This window comes from Canis lupus, chromosome 19 (assembly GCF_011100685.1).
Source record: "Canis lupus familiaris isolate Mischka breed German Shepherd chromosome 19, alternate assembly UU_Cfam_GSD_1.0, whole genome shotgun sequence".
Taxonomy (NCBI): Eukaryota; Metazoa; Chordata; class Mammalia; order Carnivora; family Canidae; genus Canis; species Canis lupus.
Genome location: NC_049240.1, coordinates 12,761,117 through 12,780,016, shown reverse-complemented (window position 1 = coordinate 12,780,016; position 18,900 = coordinate 12,761,117). Strand labels below are relative to the sequence as shown.

At 38.4% G+C, this 18,900-nt stretch overlaps 1 protein-coding gene across 3 annotated transcripts in view; it reads left to right on the top strand.

Annotated features, from left to right (window-relative positions):
- Positions 1–18,900, top strand: part of C19H4orf33 (chromosome 19 C4orf33 homolog) — a 306,277-nt gene that overhangs the window by 29,533 nt on the left and 257,844 nt on the right. The window contains exon 8 of one of the 3 annotated variants that reach the window (XM_038564639.1): positions 86–1,272. The exons of the other annotated variants lie outside the window; for them this stretch is intronic. The gene's annotated coding sequence lies outside the window, so the exon portion shown is untranslated. Of the gene's footprint in view, positions 1–85; positions 1,273–18,900 lie in introns of those variants that run through there. 3 annotated transcript variants of the gene reach the window in all.

The window sequence follows — 18,900 nt, the reverse complement described above, 5'->3', positions numbered from 1 at the left end:
AAAAATTAAATGTAACTGGTGAAATGAAAACAAATCTAGGAGAGAATCTTTGTAATCCAGGTTAGAGAAATATTTTTTTTTTCAGATAGGACATGAAAAGCAATAATTTAAAAGAAAAAGAGAAATTGGACTTCATCAAAATAAAAACTTTTTGTTCATCAAAAACTTCCATTAAGTGAAGAAGCAAGCCACAGATTGGAATAAAATATTCAAAGTACCCATATCTGACAAAGGATTCTTACCCAGAATATATGAAGAACTCCTGTAAATCAGTAATAAAAGAAGCCAGTTAAAGAAACTTCACAGAAAAAAAATATACAAAAGTAAATATATAAAGTTAACATCACTTATCATCAAGGAAATGCACATTAAAACCATAACAAGATACCACTAAATGACTAAAATTACGAAATATACACATCGGTTAAATTGGTTAAAGCTGAAAAAGACTGACAATAATGGGAATAATGTCCAGCAATAATGGGAATGTGGAGTACCTAGAACTTTCATACACAATGGATAGGAATGGAGTATATGGTACAAGAACTTTGGAAAAGTGGAAGTTTCTAAAGTTAAATACACACCTACTCTGTGTTTCAGCAGTTTCATTCTTAGGTATATACTCAAGAGAGTATATACTCAAATGAGTATTTATAGCAGTTTTATTCATAACACAAAACTATAAACAATCGAGTTTCTATCCACATGATAGACAAGCTGCAATATACTCAGACAGTGGAATACTACTTATGAAAACGAATGGACTACTGGTACATGCATGAGCCTACATGAATCTCAAAAGCATTACATTGAACAAAATAAGCCAGATACAACATTCTGTATAACTATTTATATGAAGGCCAATTATAGGCCAAACCAGGCTGTTGTGATGCATCTCAGAACAGTGATTGCTCTGGGTGAGGGCAGAGGATTCCAATTGTCTGGAAAAGGGACATGAGGGTATTTGAGGGAGTGGGTAATTGAAATGTTTTGTATCTTGATGTGGCTGACAGTTATGTAGTTGCATACATTTGTCAACATCCCCCAAGCTGTATGTTTAAGATTTATGATTTTACTACATGTGAAGTATATCTTAATAAAATATTGTTATGAAATAAGCTGTAAATTAAATGGAGTTAACTTCTGTATATTGTTGCATTGAACAATCCCTGTGCTAGTTAAATGTGACTTAGTAACTAATTCTTTTCATTTATTCCGTCTTCTGTCTGAAAAGAGAACTGGTATAAAATAAATATTGATTTTTACAAAAGACCATAAGTGTCTTCATAACTACATAGTATGATGCCATTGTTAGGCATCCTACATAAATTCAGAAAATAACTTGAAAACGGACAGTAGTAACTAATTTAATGTGGCAACAATATGCCAGTTTTGGATAGGAAAGGCTTATTTAAAATGATCTGTGGTGGGATGCCTGGATGACTCAGTGGTTGAGCCTCTGCCTTCGGCTTAGGGTGTGATCCTGGAGCCCTGGGATTGAGTCCCACATCGGGCTCCCTGCATGGAGTCTGCTTCTCCCTCTGCCTCTGTTTCTGCCTCTCTCTGTGTGTCTCTCATGAATAAATAAATAAAATCTTAAAAATAAAAAAAAGATCCATAGTGACTTATAAACTACCTGAAGCAATTTTATAAATGCATAAAAAACTATCCAAAAAAAGATGTATTTAGTGTGTCCTGATTTGAGAAGTGAATCAATCATTCTTAATCACAGGCTCAGCTATAAAGCATAACTGTTTATAATGGGAAAAGTAAAGCACAAAATACTTTAGATCTAACCATATAAAATATTGAATTTGAATGTTGTGGTTGGTTTGTGAACTTTCTAATACCCGATAGGTATCCTGTTTTTATCTGTTTAGGTGTGTTTAAAACATCTCTTTACTTGTTTTCATCTAAATAAATATTTTTCTTCTTCTGATACTAAGCAAGCAAAAGCATCTTATATAATCCTTTTCTTTTGAAAGGAACCTGCAGTTCAACCACAGAATTTTGGAAAATTTGTCCATTAGTAGCACACAAACAGTACATTCAATAGAAAGTTAGTATTTGAGAGTGGCATTTGTAATCACTGTTTTGAATTTGTTTTTCAACTTCAGGACCACAAAAGAATAGTCATTCCTTTGTTTATTATATGTATAAATGCATTTCCTTTCCGTGTTCTGAATTGTTTACTACAGTATGATGCAGATTCTCTCCTCACCACCTAAATAGATTACACAGTGTATGCATTTATTCAAGTGTTTTCTCATGCTTTTTCACAGCTCCAGTAAAGTGTAAGTCACAGTTCAAGGGGAAATACAGTAGTTCTCCCTACCCCACACCTGTAGTTTTTCTTTCAGTGGTTTCAGTTATCTACAGTCAACTATGGTCCAAAAATATTAAATGGAAAATTCCAGAAAGAAACGATTCATTAGTTTTAAATTGCATGCCTTTTTGAGTATCCTGATGAAATCTCACAATGTCCTGTCTGGGACCTAAATCATCTCTTTGTACAGTGTATCCACACTATATATGCACTACCCGCCCATTAGTCACTTAGCCATCTGGTTTATCAGATCAGCTGTCACAGTATGGCAGTGCTTGTGTTCAGAGAACCCTTATTTTACTTAATAGTGGTCCCCAAACTCAAGGGTGATAATACTGGCAATTCAGAGATGCCAACGAAAAGCTGGAAAGTGCTTCTTTGAAGTGAAGAGTTGAAAGTTCTTTAAATAGGGAAAGAAAAAAAAAAACATTTTGAGGCTGCTGAGATTTATAGTGACAAATCTGTGAAATTGTGAAAAAAGAAATTTGTGGTTTTGTTATTGATCTCTCACTGTACCTAATTTATAAATTAAACTTTAGCACAGGCATGTATGTAGAGTATATATAGGGTTTAGTACTAACCATGGTTTTAGGCATTCACTGGGGATCTGGGACATATCCCTCACAGATAAGGTGGCAGGAAGGGCTACTAAACACTTTGTGTTTTTAGCCACCAACTACTACGTTTTGATGTGAAAAAAAATTGCCACAAAAATATTTAAGTTCTTTTCCTCCTTTTTAAGACATTAGGCTTTGGGGGCAGAAGATAATGAATAGAATTTAATCTGATATTTAAAAAGAAAAAGGATACAAATGGGGAAGCAATAACAGTAAGCCCTCAGCTCTTCCAGTCATGCTGCAAAGCCCAAGGATCTTCTCTTTCCCATTTAAGTTTCCATATTATTTGAATATTGCTTTATTAGAGCACTTATCCTACTGTGTATTAGGCTCTTCTCATCTTCTAAGCCTAACATTTTTTACTCCAGTTATACAACCAGTTGTATTCTGTGAACTCACAGCAACTTGCCTTAGCTGCACTGTGTACTCCTTGCTTCCTTCCTGCACCAGGGCTTTGCTGCTGCCTCAGCTGTGTGGAACACAGGCAGGAACCCCCTTAAGCATTCTCACACATCAACTATCCTTGGATAGGAATAGGGAGCTATCCTTGGATAGGGAGCTAAACCCCATGGGGCAATTCTTGAACAAGGAGGATGAGAGGCAGTGGTTAAATACAAATACACCTAAGGGACCTTCCATGTGGCTCTTCAGAGGTTTACTAAAGGGGCTTGTACCAGTTGCTAACTGATAGCAGCAGCAGCCAACTCATAGCACACGATATGGCCTTTTCCTCATTTCCTGTTTGACTCTTCCTACTTCCTACTTCCCTACTCCTTTATCAAAATCAACCTATGTGCAAGCTCTTGTTCCAGTTCTGTTTTATGGGGAACCCAGGCTATGTCCAGTGTTAGCTGAAGTGGCCCTAGAAAATATCTTATCAGGATGGGACTCAGGACTGTTATCATTCTTGGGGCAATTTAGTGATAGAGACCCCACTGGTGGTGGTGGTGTGATGAACATGGTGTAATATCACAGTTATTAAGGCTTTCTTCAGTGGTAGACTAGCTTGAGGAGCTGATGAAAGGTCAAACATCAATATAAGTGAGAGTAGCATTGGGCATGGAGATAGTGGTAATAACAAGGATTGTGAAGTTGACCGCTTCTTTTCTATTTTTTTTTTAAAGATTTTATTTATTCATGAGAGACACACAGAGAGAGGCAGAGACATAGGCAGAGGGAGCAGGCTTCTTGGAGGGAGCCCGATGTGAGACTCAAACCAGGACTCTGGGATCACGCCCTGAGCTGAAGGCAGATGCTCAACCACTGAGCCGCCCAGGCATCTCGGCTTCTTTTCTTTTTAAAATAATTCTGACGTTGAAAAAAATTTTTTTTAAGATTTCACTATTCATGAGAGACAGAGAGAGAAAGAGAGAGAGAGGCAGAGACAGGCAGAGGGAGAAGCAGGCTCCATGCAGGAAACCCGACGTTGTACTCGATCCCAGACCCCAGGATCATGCCCTGGGCTGAAGGCGGCGCTAAACTGCTGAGCCACCTGGGCTGCCCTGAAAAAATTTTATTTGGTATTTCTACATTAATAAAAAATTACAGGGATCCCTGGGTGGCGTAGCGGTTTGGCGCCTGCCTTGGGCCCAGGGCGCGATCCTGGAGACCCGGGATCGAATCCCACGTCGGGCTCCCGGTGCATGGAGCCTGCTTCTCCCTCTGCCTGTGTCTCTGCCTCTCTCTCTCTCTCTCTGTGACTATCATAAATAAATAAAAATTTAAAAAAAATTACAATTTGGAATTTGGAGAGGGTTCTAGGTGGTGGAATAGGAAGCAACAGGAATCTCTGTCCCCACCTAGGCAACAATTGCTCTAGTAGGACTGATACAACTTCCTTTTTTTTTTTTTTTTTTTTTTTTTGTAATTCTGAAGACTGTTGAAGGTGGAGTTGTGGAGTTGACTGCTTTTTGAAAAGTCTTTAGGAGATATGAGAACAAAATAGGCAACTACAAATTCAAGGTACACTATGAACATCAGAAAAATGCACCTCAGTATTTGAAAAGCCCTATTTACATGTAGTAGCTGAAGCACAAACAGTATGGAAATTCAAACTCAGGGTTTAATGGTAAGTATAACTACACTACTGAATACTGAGCCTTGACAGGTCTCCTATTTGAAATGAGGGGTCTATTATGGAAAGAGTGAGATTCTGAGACCTGGGATGGGGACATGTGTGTGGATGAGCCTGTTCTAGCATATCTTGAACTCCAGATTTTCCTTCACTCTCTGGACTGGTAGAAGCAGCCCCCTTACCCTTGTTGGAGGCAATCATCCTCAACTTGCCGTGACACTTACCCCCAAAACCTGAAGTGGGTGCCTCATAAATAATACTTGTTCTCAAAATTGTGCCATCTCCTCATCAGACTTAAAATGAGAATCAGATTGCAGCACTTCCCAAAGGGTAGTGGAAGTAATAATAAGTACATGTGGTGAGAAGTATTGTGCACACTGAAAGGATAGGACCTGGAACAAGGGGAGCACATGTTGGAGTGTATCTAGAAAAGTCAGTATCTGGGGCTGGAAAGGGGAAAAGTTTATTGACATGGGATGTTAAACTTGGGGCTTAACATCTTGACAAGGACACCTAAAACTTGCTTTAATATGCTGCCCAGTTAATTTTTGCAATTGGATAAAATGGTGGCTTATAGTAAATGAAGCAGAAGTGCTAAAATTGCTTTGGTGGAGTCATTGAGGAAAGATCAGAGACTTAGATTATAACGTTTTGATGTTAGACCATAAATATAGAATGTTACATGAGACCAGAAAACCCACCATCTGAATGTGTTTACCTCGAGGAGAATAGAACAGAGGAAACTGCTGGGTCACAACTGTCATTCTTAGAAACTCAGTTGTGACCTGACGTATAGATAGCTTTTGTATCCCAGAACTGAGTAGGGCAGTGTTGCCATAGAACTGGGATGTCCAGTGTTGATGGATAAGATACATTTCCAGAATATTAGATTCCTGTGGAGACACTAATTAACAGAAGCTCTGTGACTGTAATTACTCTAATGAGCAGCAAAGCAGGAGTGACCGTCAGAGTGCATTAACATCAGATATCTGTGACTTTAGCTGATAGTCCAAGGTGTACCTAAGAGTGCTATGGGTGGCTAGCCAATTTACACACCAGAAAAAAAAAAATTGAAAACTGGTGAGCAGTAGGCTATTTTCAGCTCTTGGAATAGATTATTTTGTTTTTTTCATCCCCCTTTTTTTTTTTTTTAAAGATTTTATTTATTCATGAGAGACACAGAGAGAGGGAGAGAGAGACAGAGACAGAGACAGAGGGAGAAGCAGGCTCCATGTAGGGAGCCCAACATGGGACTTGATCCCAGGTATCCAGGATCAGGCCCTGGGCCGAAGGCAGGCACTAAACCGCTGAGCCACCTGGGCTGCCTGGTTTTTCACCCTTTTTATACAGCTAATCCAGTTTTCAAAACCAGAACCAATTAACTGAAAAAAAGGCTGGGTCCCCTCGATAAAATAATGAAAAATGTTACCCTAAGAATATATGATAAATATTTTCCTAATTGTTCCCCAGGGGGATATGTGGACATTGAGCCAGAATATTTCTAGTGTGAAGAAAGGTGTCTACTAAGATGTTTGGGATTGATGAATATAGTACATTTAGTGTCTGAGTTGACACAGAGGCTAAGGAATCTGAATCACCATTATGGTCCTCTATTAGAATGGGACACATGGAGACCTGCTGATCAAAGGCTAAGAATATCTTGTAATAAGATGGTTCAGTGGTCCACTCCCCACCCTGAGGTCATTCCCAGGACCAAGAGAGGGTATTGTAGCAGTTTTGGCCTTCGTGCAATTGGCCCTGTCACCCAGTAGATCTGATGATGCTAAAGGTTTCTGTGGTGAGTAAGGTTATGAGATAGTCTCTGGAAAGCCCCAATAGAAGAGACATAGCACGGCCTCTTTAGGTTCCTGGAGCAAGGCTATGTCTTCTGTAGCTAAGAATATTTGAAAAGAAGTTCCTGCCATATTCCTGGCTTCTAGTAAAGGTTGAGTACCTGGCCATGGAACATACAAGTGACTGACCAGAGCTGTCTATCATAAGATAAGTATTATCAAATCTACCAAGTTATAAGTTCAAAAAGGCACAACAACAATACATCATATGATGGAAGTACTACGTTCAGGATTCAGTCTCAGAGACTGAATCCTCCAGAGGATACAAATAAGTTGTATGAATAGATGTCTCAGAATCCTATGTCACCTACTTCTATTGTGGATGCCTTTCCCTCATCTTACACTCATGGCTTCATGAGAAGATTTCCATAACCAAATAAAAGAGGAGGGGAGGGCAGCCCCGGTAGCCCAGTGGTTTAGCGCCGCCTTCGGCCAGGGGTGTGATCCTGGAGTCCCGGGATCGAGTCCCATGTCAGGCTCCTGGCATGGAGGCTGCTTCTCCCTCTGCCTGTGTCTCTGCCTCTCTCTCTGTGTCTGTCATAAATAAATAAATAAAATATTAAAAAAAAAAACAGGAGGGGAAAAGGCATGCCTAATGGGTTATCTTGATCCATTGGTACTGGCTGAAAGTGAACTGTTGCCATACTATAGATCCATTCAGGAAAGGCCCCAAATGACGGTGGTGAAAGGAAGGCCTTCTAGTGAGCAGACATGTGAGCAATTTAGTTTGTCATTCACTTGTGTTGTGGAGAAATGTCTTTAAGTACAAGGACCCTTGGTTTGGCTAGTTGTCCAGGATAAGATTTTAAGTTGGGAGGCAAGGAAGTTTGGGAAAGAGGCATGTAAATGGATTCACAGAAATGGGCACAAGGCATGAGGATCTTTATGTTTCACATTAATTCCTACCAGAATAGAGACACTATGGAGGAAGCCTTTAACAACCAGGTGGACACAGTGATTTATCCAGTTTGTATCAGCCAGCCTCTGTCCTCAGCCACTCAAGAGTTTGCATAATGCATCCATGAGCAGAAGAACCATGTTGACAGGAATAGGGGCTATGTACAGGCCCAATAGTATGTATTCCTTCTCACCATGTTAAACTAATGACTGTTACTCTTTAATGCCCCAAATCCCAGCAGCCCAGACCAATACCAAGACCGTAACATGGTACTATTTCTTGAGGAGACTTGCCAGCCACTTGGTAGCAAGTTGATTGTATCAGACTCCTATTTGAGAAAAATTAATTCGTCTGTACTGTGATCAGCATCTACTCTAAACTTGGATTTGCTTTCTATGCCTAACACATCTTACAGAACCACCATCCAAAAAATTTACAGAATGCCTGATTTCCTAACGTGGGATTCTGTGTCTTATCACCTGAGACCAAGTGACCCATTTTATGATAGAGGAGAAATGAAAATAGGTGCATTCCTGTAGAAGCTACAGGTCTTACCATATGTTACATTACCTGAAAGCAGCCAACCTAATACAATGATGAAATGGCTTATTAAAATTTTAGCTAAGTACAAGTTCAGGGACAGCTTCCTGTAAGGTTGGGATGCTGTTCTACAGGATTTAGTATATACCCTGAACCAATGATGCAAAAAGTTGAAGTTGGAAACTGGCAACTGCTATTACAATGACACAACTGTGGGCTCTTCTGGATTGAAGGAAAAGTGGGAAGGCTTCCACAGTAGGACCCAATAAATGTTCCATTGAACCTGAAGCTATGAAAATCACCTAGTCATAATGGCTCCTTGTGGCAGCAGTTCATCAGACAAATAAATGCTTAGTATTATTTTTTTAAAGATTTTATTTATTTATTCATGAGAAACACACACAGAGAGAGAGGCAGAGACACAGGCAGAGGGAGAAGGAGGCTCCATGCAGGGAGTCCGACATGTGACTTGATCCTGGGTCTCCAGGATCCCACCCTAGGCTGAAGGCAGCGCTAAACCGCTGAGCCACTGGGGCTGCCCAAATTCTTAGTATTAGAAGGGACTTTGACCCTGGCTATCATGAAAAGCTGGAATTACAGCTTTAATGGAGGCAGGATAGTGTGCATCTTTCTTAGGGGATCCATTGGGGCATCTCTCTTGTTGCTTCAATGTCAAATGATAACCTGAAATGGGCAATTGAAGGTCTAGATCATCTCATTACTCAAACAACCTGGCCCTGCTGAAGAATTTGGCCAAATATGAGAGAAGGGTAGAATTTGCGGTAGAGAAAGAAGATATATATCAATTATAGATGTAAAATCAGTTACAGAAGTGGAGACAGTAGCTTGTTTCACTACATAGTTTGCATTGTGTCTTTATATAGTGGCTAGCTGCTACCTCGAAAACTTTGGGATAGATGTGTCTCAATACAGAACATGTGTGGCTCTGAATGCTGCAAGGAGTGGACTGTATTGGGTAGTTTTGTGTGTCAATGCCCATCTTTATGGTCATCTTTTTGAGTCCCCACCTATTACACTCTTTGATAGCTCTTACCTCTGTTATACCACATATCTCTTGCTTTCTGCCTTGGTTCTTTTCTGACACCTCAGCTACATGGAACACCTTGGGAAATCTCAGCTCTTCTGACATATGTACAGACATGCAAGTTGAGGGAGTTAACATTCTTGTCAAATGCAGGTAAGAATTGGTGGATAAATACTGTTCTATCCTTTGGGCAGACTATTCGGAGATGCATTCCATGCATTTTCTCCGGGGTCTTCAGTGGGCCTAAGTTTCAGTTGCCTACAGTAGTGATCAGCCCCCAAACACAACCTTATATTGGTTTATCTAATTTAATTTTTCCAAGATCCCATTCTGATTCTTTAGAATTGCATTCAAAAATTAATGACTGGCATATGGCCCTTCTTTTCAGTCTCTGCTCTTTGGGTGAACCCAAGCTAAAGTACATTGCATTGTAATTATTTATCTGTAGGTCTCTGTTAATTCTGAAGGACCTATGTCTGCGTGCATAGATCCCAAAGCACAGTAGGCATTCAATGAGCATTTATTGGATTTAGTAATTTTAGAAGATAGATTTCAAAATTTCATGTGTAGGGAGAATCTTGGAGTATTTTCCCTTTTGATATTGGTTTTAATGAGGAAAGGAAAGGGAGTAGAAACACATCCATACATTACCTTTTTCTCCTCTTAGCTCTTCATCTTTGTCTTTTACCTTCTTATTCTCATTGGAAAATAGACACAGGAATGGTTAGTTTTTTAATAGAAAAATGGGCCTATATTTGGGAAATTGAAGTGTTATAATTTTTCCCCAGATTGTAACTCGGGAGGCTTAAGCAACCTGCAACAAAGAATTTTTTTTTTCCTGTCACATAAGCCACCGTGTTCTATATATAATAGATAGTAGACCAAAGAAGAAAGGAGCCATGTCTTACTAACTTATTCTCGTTTCAGCAATGCCTATACTAAAATATTACTTGTATAGTGCATAGGCAATAAGTATTGATTTCTAAATTGAATTTCTTTACCCACTTCTGTTGCTGCTTCTTGCCTTCAAACATGAGAGGACTCCATTTCCTTCAGTCTGTCTCAAGTTTCTGTCCCTCCCAGTCCTCTTTACCCACCCCCAACTTGTCCTTTAGTCCTCATCACAGTCAAAAACTTTACTTTGTAAGTGCTGATTTTACTAGGTATTGACTCAATTACTTCATTAGGTCAACTTATACTTAATGGATTTTTGGACTTAAGTCCAAGAAGTAGCATTTGCATTTTGAGATGAGTATAGCTGCAAAATGAATCTTCTAGTTGAAGATTTATATAAAGAGCATATTTTTTTGTTAAATCATAATTCCTGGGCATTATCTGATCATCCTAATTTTGCTCTTGTAGAGCAAATTTATAAATTGACTATCAGAAGCATTTATTAACACCAACTATCATTTTTTTATATAAGGAATAGTAAAAAGTTATCTCTAGAGCTAAGATTACACATGTGTGAGGAATATAGGAAACTGGAAATTACTAATCTATGAAAAGTGACAATTGTCTGTACAAATATCACTTTATGTGGTATACTCATAGAGAAGATGAATGTTCAAGCCACTTCTTATTAATAAGCTACTTGCCAAGAGAAACACATTTTTTCCACAGGCCCCTCTAAGGTATTATTTATTGCAGCAATGTCACACCAGAAAATTTGTCATTACAACAGGTATATTTTGGTGGTAGACTAGTGGCTAATGTGAATGCAGATCTCTTAGGATGTGTCATGATTAGGGTATGAATCATACTGTAGGAGAATATTAGAGAGGCAGAAAACCCAGGCTGCATTTATACTAAATGCTTTTACTAACTTGGTTTTTGTCAAAGATCAAAAGACAGGCTTCAGAAGATCTGAAAACTTTGGCAACCAAATCACATCCTCAAGTAACTTAAAATAACTATTACAGCCTTTTATTTGTACGTGTCAGAAACTGAAGTAATTTAGCAGTAATTTATTATAAATAATCTTGTAGACTACTTGTACAGAAAACCTAAAGATGGTGAATGTCTGCTTTCCTGTCCTTAATATTTTACTGTTTGCAATAGTGACAATGTATCTTTTTTCCTTTCTGAGAGGACCATCTTCTTTCAAAAATAGTGAAGTAATTGATATCAATAACTTTTCAAACTACAGGTTGCAAACCTCTTAGGAAGTAGATTGTGGGATCTTTATAGTGAATTATAACACAAAAATAATTAAATAGAATTGAAAATATCAGACTACCTCACATTTACTGTTTATATGTTTCAAGAGTTTTGTTCTTATTTTGAATCTAGTCACAAATGTTCAAGATCCATTAATTTAAAGTGTTTACAGAACACTGGCTTTAAACACTTTTGTTTTTTCACAGTATTATCTTTTGGGTAATTAGTCAATATCTGAAATATTTTCAATGATTAATGACTGGAGAAGATTTGGAGGGGAACCTTACACTTAAATATGCCCCCAGTGCAGCTTAAAAACTAAAGAAGGAAAGACAGCCTGCTACTTTACTCTTCAATTTGATTTTATTTATAACTTGGAAAAAAACCCCAGATATTAGGTGGATGGATAGATGGATGGATGGTTGGATGGATGGGTGGATGGATGAATGGATGGATGGATGGATGGATAGATAGATAGATAGATAGATAGATAGATAATAGATAAACACTTGCATATATGGAGCCTCAACTATAAATTTATTCATTAGAAGTGGTTCCTTTTCATAGCATATAGCTCCTTTTCTAACCTATAAATTAAGAACCTTTGGGTTCCAAGTAAAAGTAAGTTCAGCTCAAACCAGCTTAAACAGTAAAAGGGGATATAACAGATTTTTTGCAGATTGATGTAGAGGTTGATAATCACACTTGAAATCAGGTTTCTAACCCTGTTTATATAGGGTTTTCTTGCTCTGTTATCTTCTAGGTCATCTTCACCCAAAGACAGCTCTTTTTGCGTATGAAATACTGTGGGTGTTAGAGGACTCAAAATGACAAGCCACAAAATCCAGTGCAATACTCTGATTTTTACTAGTATTCTAGATATTTTCCTCATATTTTAGAGGATTCTGCAGTCTGGCTTTTGATAATTGTATTCCCATGCTTTCATTTGCCTCTTGTATTTTCTGTGAATTACATCTAGAAGCTTGATTACATTCAGGTTCAATTTTTGGTAAGAGTATCTCAATGATGGTGTATTTCTGTCAGGAGATGCAAAACAACTGGTTGCCTCTGTTTTGTGATATTAGGAGCCATTGATGACCATTGCCTGAATTCATAAATTCATTAGGGCTTGTAAAATGTTGATAATCCAATTTTGTCATTAGTACATATTTCTTAGTTGGAATATTTCTATTAAAAAATGATCCCGGGCAGCCCTGGTGGTCTAGCAGTTTAGCGCTGCCTTCAGCCCGGGGTGTGATCCTGGAGACCTGGGATCGAGTCCCATGTTGGTCTCCCTGCATGGAGCCTGCTTCTCCCTCTGCCTGTGTCTCTGGCTCTCTCTCTCTCTCTCTGTGCCTGTCATGAATAAATAAATAAAATCTTTAAAAAAAAATCTCAATTCAACTATTTGGATACCAAGAAACACTGTTTTTACAGGATAAATGCTTGATTCTTTTATTTAGCAGTTTCATGAATAATTGATTCTATTGCAATCTCCAAAGATGACCAATGAGATTTTTAAAATTATGTCTTAGACTTCCAGAGAAGATGGTAGAGTAGGACAATCCTGGGCTCACCTGTCCCATAGATACAACTAGATAGCATCCACATTAGTGTAAATAACCCAGACAGCAACCTCAAGACTGACAGGACAGACTCTCCACAGCTTGATGCAGAGAAGAGGCCACATCAAAGGGTAAGAGAGAGAGACACAGTTGGGAGGCAAACAGACCTGTAGGACTGTCCATAGGAGGGAGGGACACCATGGGCACAGAAAGGGGAGAGGAGCAGACCCCACTCCATTCACCCCAGACATGGGAACCTGCACTGGGAAGATGAATCCCCATAACATTTGGCTTTGAAAACCAGATAAGCCCGTCCTCATGACTTTCTGGAACCAATGGGGCTTAACACTTGGAACTTTAAAAATTGGCAGACTCCACTCTGGAAGAGCTAGAAGGCAGTTGGAAACTGAGCCATCCCCCCTTTTTAAAGATTTTATTTATTTATTTATTTATTTATTTATTTATTTATTTGAGAGATTGAGAGAGTGAGCTCCAGCGAGGATGGTGGGGAGGGGGTCAGAGAAGCTGAGTTCCCACCCTTAAAGAGACAACACAGTGAACAGCCTGGCTGAGATATAGCAAAAAAGCATCAGTTTAAAAAATACCTGGGGTATATGGGAAGATTTCTTTAATAATCTTAGAGCATGCCCCCCATGGACACCTGCAGGAATCAGTGCATTGAAAACACCTTCCACCTAGCTTGCTAATAGCATGTTCTGTTCCATGTGCTTCTTCAGTTCTGCTCCCCCCAAACCAACCAGCCTCAGCAGTTTTCCCAGATACCTGCAGGTCCCCTCCCAAAGCAGACCTATGCAGACCTTGCTGTCACCAAGTGCCCCAATCTCTCATTCTCCCACAGACACACCCTCCAACATGCCTTTGGAAAGAATCCATCTGAAGTGGTGCCACAAGCCTGGCCAGCACCCAGCAGGGGCCAGTACCACCACAAAATGATTCCTGCTCCCAAGAAGAAGTGAAGATAACCACAATCACTAGTCTGACTGTGGCTTCACCAGTGGATTGAGGACAGACATGTGGTCTGACTGCAGGCCCCGCCCACCAATGAAAGCTGCTCAGAGGACAACACAGGGAGAGTGCCCTGAAGTTTGGTGTCCCTGCAGTTATGGAAAATACCCAGTCTGACTCAACTCAAGCCCAAGTCAGCCCCAGACTGGCCCACTAACAACACAGGGTCCAAAGACTGCCCACAATAGGCAGAGAGCCATTACAGATAACTGGACTGAAGGCAAGCGTGGCTTAGTCACAACAGTAGAGTGCATTCAACACATGTAGGAGATATTCCTGAGGCACGGGTTCTGGTGAATAGGGGACACTGCACTGCAGGGCACTACAGGACCTCTCTTATTCACAAGGCCACTGCTTTCAAGAACAGGAGACATTTCTTTTTTAAAGATTTTATTTATTTATTCTTGAGAGAAAGAGAGAGAGAGGGAGAGAGGGAGAAAGGCAGAGACACAGGCAGAGGGAGAAGCAGGCTCCATGCAGGGAGCTTGACATGGGACTCAATCCCAACTCTCCAGGATCATGCCCTGGGCTGAAGGCAGCACTAAACCGCTGAGCCACCAGGGCTGCCCCTATCTGACTTTTCTAATATGTAAAAATAGACACAGAAAGATAGAATGATTAGACAAAGGAATATGTCCCAAATGAAAGGATAGGTCAAAATCAGCAAGATAGCTAAGCAAAACAGATTTATGCCTGATAGAGAATTTAAATTAATGGTCATAAAGATACTCACTGTACTTGAGAAAAGAGTGGGGGACCTCAGAGAGACCTTTGGCAAAGAGATAGAAAATATAAAAAAGAACCAATCAGAGAAGGAGAACTCAATAACTGAAATTGAAAATACACAAGAGGGAATAAATAGACTAGAGGAAACAGAAGAGCAATTCAGTGACCGGGAGGACAGGGTAATGGAAAGCAGTCAACTGAATAGGAAGGAGAAAACAATGGAAATAAATTAAGGGAACTCAGAAAGACCATCAAGCATATAACATTTGCGTTATAGGGATGCCAGAGGAGAAGAGAGAAAAAAGGGGCAGAAAACGTATTTAAAGAAATAATAGCTGAAAGTTTCCCAAATCTAGGGAAGTTAACAGATATCCAGATCCAGGAGGCACACAGAGCCTCCAACAAAATCAAGCCAAGGAGGTCTATACCAAGACATATAGTAATTAAAATGGCAAAACGTGTTGATAAAGAGAATTCTAAAAGCAACAAGAAAAGACAGTTACATACAAGAGAAATCCCATAAGACTATCAACGGATTTTTCAGCAGACACTTTGCAGGACAGAAGTGAGAGGCATGGTATATTCAAAGTACTGAAAGAAAAAACATGACCAAGGATACTCTATACAGCAAGGTTATCATTCAGAAGAGAAAGAGAGGTAAGGAGTTTCTCAGACAAACATAAATTAAAGGAGTGTATCATTAAACCAGCCTTAAAAGAAATGTTTTTTTTTTTTTTAAAAGAAATGTTAAAAAGGATTCTATGAGTGGAAAGGTAAGATCACAAACCAGAGTAGGAAAAGTAGGAAGCTCAAAAGCTGTACAATTAAGTGTATCTATAAAAATCAGTTAAGGGATTTGCCAAATAAAAGAACATAAAGTATCATTACATATACCTAAAACATTGGGAGGAGAGTAATAAGAATTTGGTACCTTTAGCATGGGTTAAAACTTAAAGCAACCATCAACTTAATATAGACTGTTAAATGCATAAGATGTTGTATAGAAACCAATGGTAACCACAAATCAAAAGCCTGTAATAGATAATGCAAAAGATAAAGAAATGCGAGTATGTCAGTAAATAAAGCCAGCAAACTATGAGAGAAGAGAGCAAGAGAAGAGAGGAACAGAAAAGAACTAAAAACAACAAAATGGCAATAAGTATTTACCTATCAATAATTACTTTGAGTGCAAATGGACTACATGATCCAAATATAAGACATAAGTTGACTGAATGGATTAAAAAAACAAGACCCATCTATATACTGTCTACAAGAAACTAATTTCAGACCTGAAGACACATGCAGATTGAAAGTAAATGGATGAAAAAGCATTTATCATGCAAATGGAATTGAAAGGAAAGCCAGGGTAGCGATATGTATATTGCTTAAAATAGACTTTAAAACAAGAACTGTAACAAGAGACAAAGAAGGACACTACATAATCATAAATGGAGCAAACACTATATAATAAAAGGAGATAACCCAATTGTAAATATTTATTCATCCAACGGGGGAGCACACAAATACATAAACCACTAATAACAACCATAAAGGAAGCAATTGATAGTAATACTAATGATAGTAGGAAACTTTAACACCCTATTTACTTCAATGGATAGATCATCCATACAGAAAATCAACAAGGATACAGTGGTTTTGAATGACATATTGGACCAGATGAACCTAACAGATATAGTCAGAACATTTGATCCTAAAACAACAGAACACACATTCTTTTCAAGTGTACATAGAACATTCTCCAGAAGAGATCGTGTATTAGGCCACAAAACAAGTCTAAACAAATTCAAAGAGGTCAAAATCATAGTATGCATCTGTTGCATTTCTGTACACTAATAATGAATAAAGAAGTAGCAGAAAGAGAACTTAAGAAAACAGTGCCAGGGGCAGCCCGGGTGGCTCAGCGGTTTAGTGCCACCTTCAGCCCAGGGTGTGATCCCATGTCAGGCTCCCTGGATGGAGCCTGCTTCTCCCTCTGCCTGTGTCTGTCTGTCTGTCCCTCTCTCTCTCATTAATGAATAAATAAAAAATTAAAAAAAAAAGAAAACTGCCATTTACAATTGTACCAAAAAATAATAAAATACGTAGGAATAAACTTAACCAAGGAGGTGAAAGACCTGTACTTTAAGACCTATAAATTATAAAACATTGATGGAAGAAATTGAAGACAGCACAAACAAATGGAAAGATATTCTATGCTCATGGGTTAAGGAATAAATAATTTTAAAATGTCCACACTACCCAAATCACTCTACAGCTTTAATACAATTCTTATCAAAATACCAACATTTTTCATGAAACTAGAATGAGTAATCCTTAAATTTGAGTGTAACCACAAAAGAATAACCAAAATGATCTTGAGAAAGAAAAACAAAGTTGCAGGTATCACAATCCTAGATTTCAAACTATACTACAAAGCTATAGTAATCCAAAACAGTATGGCACTAGCACAAAAAAACATACACAGAGACATAGAGCAGAAGAGAGCCCAGAAATAAACCCACACTTACATAGTCAATGAACTTACAACAAAGGAGGCAAGAAGATGCGATGGGGAAAAGTCTCTTCAACAAATTATGTTGGGAAAACTGGACAGCTACTTGGAAAAGAATGAAACTGGATCCACTTTCTTACAGCATACACGAAGATAAATTCAAAATGGATCAAAGACCTAAACATGAAACCTGAAACCATAAAAATCTCAAAAGAGTTCATAGGCAGTAATTTCTCTAACATTGGCCATAACAGCATTTTTCTAGATATGCCGACTGAGGCAAGGGAAATAAAAGCAAAAATAAACTATTGGGACTACATTAAAATAATAAAAAAAGACTTCTGCATGGTAGAGGGAACAAGAAAACTAAAAGGCAACCTATGGAAAGGGACAAGATATTTACAAATGACATATCTGATAGTACCCAAAATATATAAAGAACTCAACAGCAAGAAACCCAAAACATCCAATTAAAAATAGGCAGATGACATGAAGAGACATTTCTCTAAAGACATACAGATGGCCAAAAAATACCTGAAAATATGATCAGCATCACGCATCATCAGGGAAATGCAAATCAAAAGAACAAGGAGACATCATCTTCCATCTGTCAGAATGACTTAAATGAAATATACAAGAAATAACAAGTGTTGGCAAGGACGTGGAGAATAAGGGACCCTGAGCACTGTTGGTGGGAATGGAAACTGGGTACACCACTGTGGAAAACAGCATGGAGTTTCCTCAGAAAATTAAAAATAGAATAATCGTTATGATCCAGTAATTCCACTACTGGGTATTTCCCCAAAGACTATGAAAACACTAATTTGAGAAGATATATTCATCCCTATGTTTATTATAGCCTTATTTAAAATAGCCAATTTATAGAAGCAGTCCAAGTGTCCATCTGTAGATGAATAAAGAAGATATGAGATATATATATGTATATATATGTATTACTCAGCCATTAAAAAAATGAAATCTTACCATTTTTACAGCATGGATATAATGTTAAGTGAAATAAGTCAGTAGGAGAAAGACAAATACCATATGATTTCACTCATGTGGAATTTTTTTTCATATGTGGAATTTAAGAAAACAAGTGAACAAAGAAAAGAGAGACAAACTGAAAACTGTAGAGAACAAACACGGGCACCAGAGGGGAAGTGGTGGGGAGGGGATGAAATAGGTGAAAGGGATTAAGAGTATATCATGATAAGCACTGAATAATGCATAGAATTGTTGAAACACAATATTGCACACTTGAAACTAATATAACACTATGTTAATTATACTGAAATTTAAATCTCTCTGAACTCATGGATTTAAAAATAGTTTACGTGTATCTATCCATTGCAGATTTCTCATTAATGGTCAGTGTTTTCCATCTTTGGCCACTGGGAATCTCTTTAAGTTGGCTTCTAAATCTTTTGGCATGACTTTAGTTAATAGTCTTTAAGAGCTTATTTTCTTCCTGGTATGGCAAGATGCTCCAGCTCATCTTGCACATTACCCGCTATAGACATAGAACTAGCTATTCCCCCAGTAGGTCTTGGTTTCT